The sequence below is a fragment of the Temnothorax curvispinosus genome, unplaced genomic scaffold (genome assembly GCF_003070985.1).
Source record: "Temnothorax curvispinosus isolate PA1 unplaced genomic scaffold, ASM307098v1 QBEX01005011.1, whole genome shotgun sequence".
In the NCBI taxonomy this organism is placed as follows: domain Eukaryota; kingdom Metazoa; phylum Arthropoda; class Insecta; order Hymenoptera; family Formicidae; genus Temnothorax; species Temnothorax curvispinosus.
The window spans coordinates 293,403-305,636 of NW_020214791.1; the positions used below are offsets into that span (position 1 = coordinate 293,403).

The 12,234-nt window shown below is 42.0% G+C and overlaps 1 protein-coding gene across 4 annotated transcripts in view; it reads right to left on the reverse strand.

The window, feature by feature from the left end:
- Positions 1–12,234, reverse strand: part of LOC112454324 (semaphorin-2A) — a 308,067-nt gene that overhangs the window by 68,139 nt on the left and 227,694 nt on the right. The window lies entirely within an intron of this gene.

A 12,234-nucleotide genomic window follows, 5' to 3' on the forward strand; every position in this document is an offset into this window, starting at 1 on the left:
CATTATATCGTAACAGTTGTTTTCACTTGTTCTCATTATTTGAAAATTGACATTCTCATTTAAATAAAATTTCTATTTCGAGTAAACTTGCGCTAAAACGCTAAATCACAGGCAAACATTAATTTATACATGTAAAATAAATATTACTGTATATCTTACTATTCACAATACAACTGAATACTATAAAATATATTGGAACAAAGGATGGAACTGCGCGCGAAACAGCAATCAATAATGTATTATTAGAACCACAAAGTTTAACAGGAAAACAATGAATATCGCCAAATTAACGTCAAAGGGTTAATTTAAAACTGATGTATAGCAATCTGATTCAAGAGAGTTAAACCCGTTACGTCGGTCTCTTCGATCATATACTTGTACAATAGCCCGCCGATTTCATAACTGGTGTGACACCTGACATCTGGAAATAAAGGGCGTTCGCCTGTTTAATTTAGGTATCGTCGGGCCTTCGATAACACGAAAACGCTGATGGACAGCGCATGATACTACTTTAATACACGCCCCCCCCCCCCATTTTCCTGTCAATTTCGTGACACTTGATACGAAACGTACGATCAGGTTGACACGAAATTCAATCGGTAATTCGTCTGTAGGTACGATTAACTAACCGTACCCTCGTGCAACGTGTGCTCGCTGGTTACTCAAGTTTGCTTTATTAATATAATCGATAAACATATGATCGATGAATTGACGAGCGCGAGTATATTGTTCTCGGGATATTTGCTCGGACTGGCTTTCCGACTGAGATTTTATTTCGAGTCCACGACTTCGATCGGGCAAACTGGCGTTTAACCAACGTTCCACCTCTGCTGCGGTAGACCATAAGTTCTAACAGACGTCATTCCCCGGAGTACTGCAAGTTTTAACGGATCGATTTCCTAGGTGACGTCATATAGAGTATTAACCATAGGTCGGGTAAATTATTAACCCGACTACATACGGCATACCTGCCGCTTAGTACGCAGGCAATTCTAATACGACTTCCGTACTTTGACCTATCGAGGCCGTTGTACATCTACATCGACGTTTCGCCATCATCCGCGGGATTGACTGAGGGGAATAGGCGTTATGACGCACGTTTCGCAACGTCACTTTACATTCACTGCGCCTTGATCTCAATCCTTTCTTATTCGTAATAGATGTTTATCACGTATGAAACATGCATACATCGCGTTGTATAGCGATATAGAAACTGCCTGTGACACTTTAAAACGAAAACTCGTTTTTTTTTTTAGAGAACCTGCAAAAAAGTTAGATTGCTCAAGCTGTATAGGTATTGGACGCGAAGTTGAACGTCCTCGGAATCATCCGGATGTAATTTGTAGAGATACGCGATATCTTCTCGTTAATGACGCGATCCAGATCGCGGCACGATACCTATCTGCCGTGATATGACGTCGTCGGCCTGCCTTTTATAGCGCGTAAAACTTGGAATTGTTCCATCAAAGTTGTACGTCAAGGAAGCCGAAACTTTGCGACGTCGTGAGGATGTTCTTTAGTGCAACGCGTTAAATTACGAGATGTTCTACAGGCCGAAAATGACGTAAATGGCCCAAAGGGTACTACTACTGCGGCAACCGGACAAGGATTAATTAATATGTATAGCATGACATTACACTCGCGATTAACACATTGAAAACAGGTACTATTGTCAAATCAAAGTGAATTACTATCAATCAATACCGCAAGCTACATCACGTAAAACATTCACGCAAACAAAGGCAAATAAATTTAGAACTTTTCAACATTAATCAATATGGATGGAATTATAGTTTATAACGATTGTCTCGTAGATACTCAAATGTAACGCGGCCTAATTGATGAATGATATATTTTAAACAAATTAAAAAACATTTTAATCGCAACATTTTATTAAGTGCTATGATTTCAAATCTCGAATGGAACAGTATCTTTCATGCATGCTTTATACGGATGATCACATTTGACACAGAAATTAAACGTATCGCATCGGTGTTGCTATCTCGTAACAAAATGTACCGCAATTACACCTCGCGAGTGTTTAATTACGAGCTTAATTTGAATGCGCTTGTGTTTATTAATCTACTTTAACGCATTGGTATATATCTGTCCCGTGTGCACGTACGTAAATCGGTATTGTAAAACAAGAGGTAGCGACATAATCTCGATTTTGTCATTCACCGATTGCAAATACTATGATACAAAAATCGAGAGGTGCAGTATGCATTAATTAAATCCAATAATTAGAAATCGAAATGTACGTAAAAGAAGTAACTCAAGATAGAAGCATAAGAATATGAAAAGTAAAATTGTTTTGTACACGTATGTCATATCGTATATTAAATACTCTGTTAAATAATCGATAGAATTTAGTCTTATTGCACTTGTGAACGACACCTTTGAGAGACTGGCAAAATTTTCAAGAATCGTTCACAAACTTCAATTCTTTTCTTCTACTTCCAGAATTCATTGAAATACGAAGGATTACCTTATATTTATTGCACTTTTTTCTGACGCTTTGAACAGTAATCCTTAGGGAGCAAAAAGGGAACGAAACTTTGAGATCGTATTAAAAAAGCACAAATCATTAATCTTTTATGAGATGATAGATTAGATACATCATAAAGTCGATAGTAAAAGTTATCGAAATAGTCTATGTCCAGTATCTCGTTACCGCGATGATAATAATTTATTGCAATAAATAACGTAACCGCGTTACAGCGTTAAACCTGCCCTCGTTACGTTATGATATAAAAGTCGCTATATAAAAATGCTATATAAAAATTTGAAATAGATAGCTTAAATTTCAATATTATAAACATATGAAAATAATCTCTTTTTATTCGTAACAGTCGCAATGTACTTTTTATGTATATCCACTGAAAGCAAGAATTGAATTCATCAAATATGTATCGTTTTCAACGCGTTTTTCTATTTGGAAAAAAAAACACAAGTGCATTAAATAATATATTGGTGAATCGGATATTGGGAGTTTTATCTTGATGCTTATTACTGTAAATTCTAACATACAGTATTCTGCAAAATGTAAATATGATCTCCGCCATCGCCGCAGAGAAACTGGAACATTCATTTTTCGCGTAATGATCCGCATTTATTTACATCCTTTGTATATTCATAAACATGTCCACATTCACCAATCGGGACATTTCGTTCCCTGTGTCAATTAGAGATAACGAACGCGACGACTCGCAAATCGTCGCCGACAGTTGTTAAATATCCGCGGTTATAGAACTCAAGAAGATTTTGTTTTCGTTCTCACGGTATTTTACGTGAATAATTAGAATATCTCGCTTGTATTCACGACTGGCATTTAAAATTCAAATCTTAATTCCGCGCATGATCGTCGCGCATCGCGTGATTCCGAAATGTATAGATTAGCCAATGTGGATTAGCTAATCCACCTACGGCGGATGGATTAGCCTAAACTCGAGATCAATCCTATCGAATCTCGTATGTCATTATAAAGCCACGATGTCGTACTCGATATCAGAATGCATTACTGTCACCAGTTATCGCGTCCAGCCAGATTTATTTCAAATGAAGCTAAGCGCCGGCGCCGTCCGATCAACATTACCCTGAACTAAACAACTATACGATGCAATTCCACTCAGAAATATGTGCCCTAGAATAGAATGTAATTTAATTGACATGAGCCAGACGTCGTGACTAATTTGCAAGATATCCCGCGTCTAAAATAGATTAGACTTCTGTGCAAGTGCACTCCCTGCAGCGCATAGGATAACTTTTTTCTTTCGACGCGACGTTCGCGATCCACTCCGAGCAACAAAACGGAAGAGTCGAAATGAGCCGGCATTGTTACACGGCACTACCCAGACATGGCTGGCTGCATCCACATTCCTGCGGCATTAAATGCAGAAAAAAAGTTTACTTCCCTTTCCTGGCCGTATGATCGGAACTCTCGAATCGTGGGGAGCGGCTAGGGCAGTTCGAACAACGAGGAGACGGTTCAATATTTTCTACGTGTACGTGGGAAATATATTTGAGCGGATATGCGAATTTCGTCCTCACTCTACTCTCGTTGTCCGCCCGTTTACGCGAATCCCCTTGCTTTCGCTTTTCCCCTCTCTTTCTCTCTCTCTCTCTTTTGGTCGCATCGCGACCGGCAACGTTGTCCTCGGCGGATTAACGTAGGCCGAGATAAAATCACGACGTATGGTATTATCGTCCGCGTGATCGAGAACAATACGAGAAGAGTTCACGAGGCGTAACGTAGCGAGGGTACTCGTACGTTGCCATGCGCTCGATACGCGAGGAAGGAATTATTGAAATTCCGCCGTTAGAACCGATATTTCGCGTCCATTATTTCCCGCACGAATCGGCCCCTGTGTCTGGCGTAGGTATTCTTCGATGCCTGTAATCGGGGTCTCAGGTTTCGGAGGATTATATTGAGCTTTGTAACAATAATACCCCGCTAGAGCTGCTCTCGCTTGATGAACAGCTTCAAATGGACGCAGAGGCGCATCATACGCGACAAGTCTTTAATCTTCTTAAAATTAGAAATTTACTAGATTTTATACGTCAATACTGTTTACTCATACTGTTAGACTGTGCTACTGCTACCTTTGCGTTACGTAAACTTTTACATGGAAATTTCCATCGCGTGGATAAGGTAATGGGGAAATAATTGTCTCTATTATGAATTCAAGCGCCGAGCAAACGAGCCCGCGTTTTTTCTCATTTTTGTTGGGCCAGGATCATCACGATATTATCGAATCCGCCGTAACACGCTTAAATGAGAAAATAATGGCCTGCGCAGGACTGAGATATTTCAGCGCCGCCGAGTAATCCCACACCTCTCTATGGAACTGCGCGTCGAGAGTGTAACACTGAACATGAAAAATATGATGGGGGACACAAATAAAAAAAAGCATAGTCACACAGTGTATTTCATATCTAAAGTTATTCGACACGATACGCGCGAAGCGCGTGTACAAGTCAGTTCGAATAAAAAAAAATGATGCCGTCGCGCTGGCCACTGAAAAAAGCAAGCTCGTCGATGCTGTTTACCGATCACCTTCTCCCTCCCTCCCCCCCGGAATTCTACGGACGAAAAAACACGCATCAATATGTTCTCTCACTCTCTCTCTTCCGCTCTTTTGAAATAGAGAGTAACGCAACAAGCTACGTGGGAAAGTCACGGTGCGAGTCACGAGAGACGCCCCGGCGTAATTTCGACGACTAACAGCCCGTGTCCCGATGTTGCGATGTATTTAGAGCGTCGCGATTAACGTTGTATAAACGCAATACGGCGCAACGTTAGTTCTGTATCGCGACACGTATCGAGTAAACGAACCTTCGACGTAGAATAATATCCGTCGTGTACGTACGTGTATCTTCCCGCGAGCGTGCAGTAACCGACGGTAACTGAATCTCGCTTAGCGGTAACGGCTGCACACGTGGCGGGATTCCGACAATTTTCCGCGATATCCGTGGAACTGGGTTACGGGACAAGCTCGATTTTACCCGGCGTACCAGTGCATAATAGCGCATACTGGTGTCCGAAATGATCCCGCGGCCATATACGATGAGAAGCGCTCTAACTAGGCCGGAGAGATGAGAAACAGACTCCGAAGCTATATTATTCTCAGAGATAAGAGATACACGTTAATGTTTTGCGAAGCCGCTGCATTTAGGTCAACATTAAGTCATTGATGACAGAAGCGTAGCGCTTACGGCACATTGAGATACTTTTCTGTAAGAAACGGTACACGAGAAAAAGGTAGATGCACAGTAAATCCTCCATGCGACATATAACGTGCACGTCAATAATTTATGGAATCTAATTGAATATTTAATTGTATTATTAAGTTATTATTAATAATTTTAAACGACGAGAAACGCTACTCTACGACAGTAAGTGTAATAGAAAAAAAGTATTGATTTTCAGAAAGTAACATTAAACATTATTATCCGTGGATATAGACTACGTGTGACGCAAAAGGCTTGCCGCGGATAATGCCACTATTGTAAACTAAACCTATCCATCATTTTTACGACACCGTTTCTTCAGTCTGTAAAAAAAAAAAGTCGAGACCGGTTCGCAAACGTGACAGCGATCTCAAGCGTAGGTACGTACAGAGGAAAGCTTTCCAACATAGTTAATGACATCCATGAAAGTCACTGTGAAGATGTCATTTTACACCATGTACAGAAGAATACAACAAAAGGAAAGAAGCTATAGAACCGGGAAAGATTCATATTTCAATACAGTAAAACTAGGGCAATCATTTATAGTATAAAAGTAGGAAAAAAGACATGACGTAGGCTAAAATATAATCCCCATCACCCACAAACTATGAAACAATATCGATTGCCGAGACACTAATTTCAGCGGTACGATCTCTTTATCGCCTGCAAAGCAGCCGACATGCGTCCGGCGTTTATTAATGGATATTGGCTTCACGCGCTTCTTCATGTGCGTATATTTAATATACGTGCGAACATTGCATAATTACGCGAATGAAAAGCGCGCGGCATATGTACCGAGGATGCGTCGGCGGCAGATCTGACAATGAGCTCAGAAACAGAAACGAAGGATGAAGCTGCGTAACGGTCACATGTGTGGTCATTACGCACGTGTAGTGTCGTGGACGCAAGCCCCGTGATCCTTTTGTCGCCGTATGCTACTCCGCTTCGGCGTATGTTAAGCGGTTTGTGGATTACCAAGCTGATCTAACGAGCGACACGCAGCACGAAGCGTCGCCGACAACCTCGAGATTATGCAAATTGCTTGGAAAAAAAAGAAGAAAATTTGCCACACGCGTTTATTACCTCAGAAGAGCGTCATCTCGTCGCCGCGCCTCGTTCGCATTCTTCCGAAATGAAACGATGTCGCCGATCCACGTCCGCATTTCGTTTCGGAATTGGCGTTGTTTCAAGTCCTTTTTCGCGGATATTTTCTCGAATTATTTTGCATACGTTGAATAAACCTCTTGCATCTCAATCAGAGAATATTGGTCGGTCAACGGATGAGATTCTGTTCGCCGATACTCCTTTGAGCAATATGCGAAACGAATCGTTCGCGTCGCGAAAGTCCGAAGTCTTGCGAGCATAATTCCGATACGGCGAAAAGAACAGATGAATAGAAGCGTTCCACTTTACTGAAGGTATCTTTTCACTTAAGAAGTTAATTATCGGTGTGTTACGTTAACCTGCAGCGCAAGCGCGATTACACGCATAAATGAAGATATATAATGTTGCGTTTGCATGGATGCTCTAATTTCCGATATACCTGCTAATGAAATGGACCGCGCGGCATCGATGGCTGAATCGTGTGTGGATTAAATAGCCATACAACTGTGCCTTTCGCTGCGAATGATTCGTTTACATGGCGCGGAATAGGTACATGATATGGTAAGTGGGTTAAAGCTATAGAAACAGGTGCGTTGGGATTGCAGTCGATCGTGTGTGACGATGCGTCCGCAATTGCCATGCTTCTAGAATCGTAATTCGATAATATCGCCAAACCGACAATACGCATAATATAATTAACGTGCACGTTTTAAAATGCAATCACGATATATTCATTTTCCACGGTATTTCGCAAAGTCGAGTAATATATTGAATCACTTTTATATAAAACCTCCGGTATCTATTTTCCCCCTGCGCTGTCATAATCAACTTTATAAATAATAATTTTATGAAATAATAAAAATTTGACAAGTTTGCGCATTACAAACCATACAAGTTGAATTCTCCAAGAATGGAATAAGATAAAAAACAAATTTTTAATCAACTAATTATAATTGTCGTGAATGTAAGCTTAGGCGGCGTCTAGTTTGCTCGTGCTTGCGCTAAAAAAATATATTCGACTGAATAATATCAACGGAGATGCACGTCGTAACGATAAATAAAGTAGTAATAGTAATTTATTGTCAGCCATAGCGCATGCTGTTTTATCGGTGCCTATGTACGCCATTTACTGACGATCTTGCCACGCGGTTATAGGTGTTCACAGGTGCTGGAAAATATGATACTAATAAAAATAATGGGGAACGATATTACGGCGACGCAGGGGTGGCGAAATGGCTCCTGCAAGTCGCACAGACGCGGGCGCTTACCACATGAAACTAAGCCAAGATAACACCCCGCGAAATTTTCATCGGGCTAGCGCTTATTAAAATTGGAGAAAAATGTGAATATCATGTCTGTCAATATATTTTCCATTAACCTAATTCTCTAATGTTAGAAACATTAAATCGTAAACTATATACACGGTTACAGACTTTATAATCTGAGTTTTGTACCTCGTTAATTTTTCGATACTTTCCGGTTCTTTCTCTCCGAAATTAGTAATATCAATGGTCTGGATAAAAAAATAGTCTTAAAAAAGGAAGTCGGTATTTAAAGTCCGCGAGTTTCTAAATAAACACGTTGATATTCTCACTCCTACGAATCACCTTCATTCAGAATCCGATGCGACCTTGCGAGTAGATTTATACTGTGATTTATTATACATCCCCGTGTCACACACAGATTGATTTACAGTGTTTTCAATAGAATTCGCGTAGGTCGCACTTCCTGTAGCTTCATTAATTATCGAGAATACACGGAATAACTCGATAACCAGTTTAATTTGGAAAATCGTTACAAGTATTCTTAACGCTTCAGAAAACGTAGGTTTCAAGCCACCCACTTAAATCAATTCGGGAAACGTGAATTGGCGGAGTAAATATGATTGAAAAGATATTGATCTGAATGAATAATATTTCGCTTTAAGATACCACTTCAGAAACGTCAGCTGCTGCGTGAAATAATAAAAATACAACATAAATCGAATTCTTGTTATCTGTTTAAAGCAGGAAACGTAGTTCGGTAATCCGAATCATTGTCACATCTTTCCGTACGCTCTCTGGTTTCGCCGTGATCATAAAATCGTCCGCTGAAAGCACTTGCGGTCGCCACTTTCTTCGCTAGCTATCGCGAGCTCTCGGAGGCAGTCGGAGGAGCTGCAGGAACGACGGTGGCGCGAATAATTCGGAAAAAAAAATCATATCGCCGACCGAGCGGAAGTCATCGTGCAAGGCGTTGTATTCAAGATTTCCGCGGATAGCCACGTTCGCTGCGGTGGCGGATATGATTACGCAACGCTCCAGGCAGCGCTTATGCGAGCCCATCCGCGCATATATCAGACATTGTGCATAGCTGCCCTCACCTCGGTTATCTTAATTACATCTGTAATGCATACCGCGATGCCGTCGGCACGGAATACGTAGGCTTCGCACATGCGCTACGGCCGCGGCATCGGCGTCGTCGTCGTTGTCGGCGTCGTGGAGGCGCACCACGTACGCGTACGTTTACTCATCGGTGAAACGCGCGTCCGTATGTACTCACGTGCTTTCAACGAACACACGCGAGCCCACCCACACGTGAGGGGGTGTACGCGGTCGTAGGTGCGCGTGTCGACGATCCCTCCTCACACCGGTGCTATCGTATTCGAGCTTCGCGTGTGCACGAGATTGCACACGCATATGCGTACGCGCACGCAAGTGCGAGCATGTCACAACAGGCTGCGCCCCGTAATCGCATTGCATACAAGCATCATATCTACCTCCCTTTTCCTCCCTTTCCCTGTAAATCACGGTTGCGCTACAGTAACCTATATTCGCGACTCGCGGCGCGTAAGAATGTTGTGAAAGGACGTTACGCATATGCGTACGGACGGATGCATCGACGCGATGCGCAGCGAGCTGTCAATGACCAATAATATAGGGAGACAAGGACGCGCGACACCAAACGATTTCACGCTGCCTGCTGCGAATGTCGACCGTCAACGCGTTCTCTTTTCTTTTTTTTTTTTTTTTTTTCAATCTCTCTGTGGTGCATTTTTTTCCCCGATACGACGAACACGCGTGACACGAGCAGCCCCCGTGCGACGCGCGACGTGACACGCGAGTCAGAGAACAAGAGAAAATCTCGCTCGTTACACACTCCTGTGTCATACTTTTGTCATGCATCTCACGTGCTCGGTGAAGTTCGAAAAAAATTTCTCTCCGTTGAAGATTCGCCAATTCCATGGTCGAGTTGCGATTCCTGACCGGTGATCACGCTCGGTTTTTCGTGATTTATGGCGATATACATGCTCATTATTCACGGATGCGATGTTCGAGACGATGAGCTTCTCGACTGCGTGGACCGCTCTCGGACGTGCGTTGCGCGTAGAAGCTGGCAGAGTCGATAATACGAGAACGGTAATGCGTTTAATCACAATCAGACGAATCGAGTGGCAACCGCAGACATATTTTAGTAACATAAAGAGGGCTATTATCCAAGAAATTGGATATTATCATGATACACGATACGTCTGCTAGACGGCAACATTAATAAAGCGGTAAGGCAAAGTGTTCTCACTTGTCTCGGGAGATAATAATGCTCGTTCACATGCCACATGCAGAACAATCTGAGGCAGAATAACGTGATAAACGATCGAAAACTCTATATTTTAAACATTACGGAAATACAGACGCTCTCTGATGACGAGAAGATACGCGAAATATCTAACTCAACGGAGAGAACACTTGATAGCTTCCTATCAGTTCACCGACCTTTCCGGGAGGCAATGAATCTAATTAGAATTACCGCGCAACAAGTATATTATCGCGGTGAGTCGTACGATTGTTAAATAAAACGCGGTTTTCCGTGCTCGGCTGCGGGCGCTTTTTAACAATTTAAGCGCGCTAAGCAGCGGAAACGGGCCGAAAGTTTTAATCAAAGGAACCGCGTACTATTATTTGCGTCGACATTCCAACGCTTTTGTACTTTTGCAAAAATTAACGCGCACATATTTGGATAATTTCACGTCGATGTTATCCTTTGTTCTGCGTTTCGAAGTGGTGTAATTACAAGACAAATTCAACCGCGCGGAAAAAATATGCTCCAGATTTTTTTGTTTGTTTGTTGGAATTATATTTCCCGGTTTACCGGTCTTTTGTAAGTGCCACAGCTTCCCATATATAAAATACAATTAGCGTTTATGGGTCAGCAGCACGAATATTACATACAGCAAATTACATAATAGACTTCATCAGTTACACAGAACTTTTTATGACTCTTTCGAGAGTAAGAAAAAATTCACTGTTGTCGTTTGTTATTTTTTCCGACACAATTATCTTAATGATATCTGAGTCTATTATATTAATTGACGACCAAATTAATTCCTATTAATGATTTCTTATATACAGAATTGGATATTCCACGTAGTAATTCGATCGATGGCTCATTCATCAACGGCAGCTCGCTTCATTAGACATAACTAAGATTTTACAACGAATGAGATACTGTCAGAGTCAGATGGTGCATTAAGAAAAGATCAACGAATCGCTCCGGGCATGTGCCAAGATAATTAGCGAGGCCCCCATAGGGGGTTTCTTATGTGAGAGATGAGGCCACCCTAACGTCTCGTGTGAGAGACACCCTATATTTAAGGTATGATTAATTATTTACTAGACGCCCTATAGTAACGCAACAAACACGAATATAATTCTCCCCTGCGAGCGCGCGCGCGTGTGTGTACGTTCGTAATTACTTCGTTCCCATCGCAGCCGGGCGCAGTTACATGCGAAAAGGAGAACGAAAAGTCCACGAACCGGCCGTGCAACAAATAATCCGTTCAGTCGCGTTGCCGTGAACGATCGATGCCTTCGTTTGTCGAGAAACGTGACCAAACTACGGGCCGTAACCGCAAATTACGTCATTCCGAATTTTTTCCGTCGTTAAGTACGGTAACTCGGTACGTTACGTCCCAATGTCGGGGCTAGGCAAACGCGACCGCAATCGGTAGGAAAAAGAGCCCAAAGCGAAATTAAATAGTAATATAATCTCGTTTCAGATTGCCGACGAATGGAAACCCGAAAATGGCCCGATAGGAAAAACTTCCAAATAGCCATCACGTGAAATTTCATTGCGGCATCGCAAATACAATCTTTTTTTTTCCCGATTTTAATACATTACGTTATGAAATTGCGTTTGATCAACCGTGAGAATATTATTAAAACAAATGTGAAAAAAAATGCATCACGCATCTCTCCGCGGACCTTGATTAAATTGCTTTAAAAACTTGTGCCGTACAAAACCCAAAATAAACCGGCTCATATCTCATCGCGCGGGATATTCAGCTCAATTCCAGCCCTCCCGCACTTTTACTTCCTTTGTGCCCCGCTTCATTGTCTCACGGCACACGTAGGCGAGAGGGAA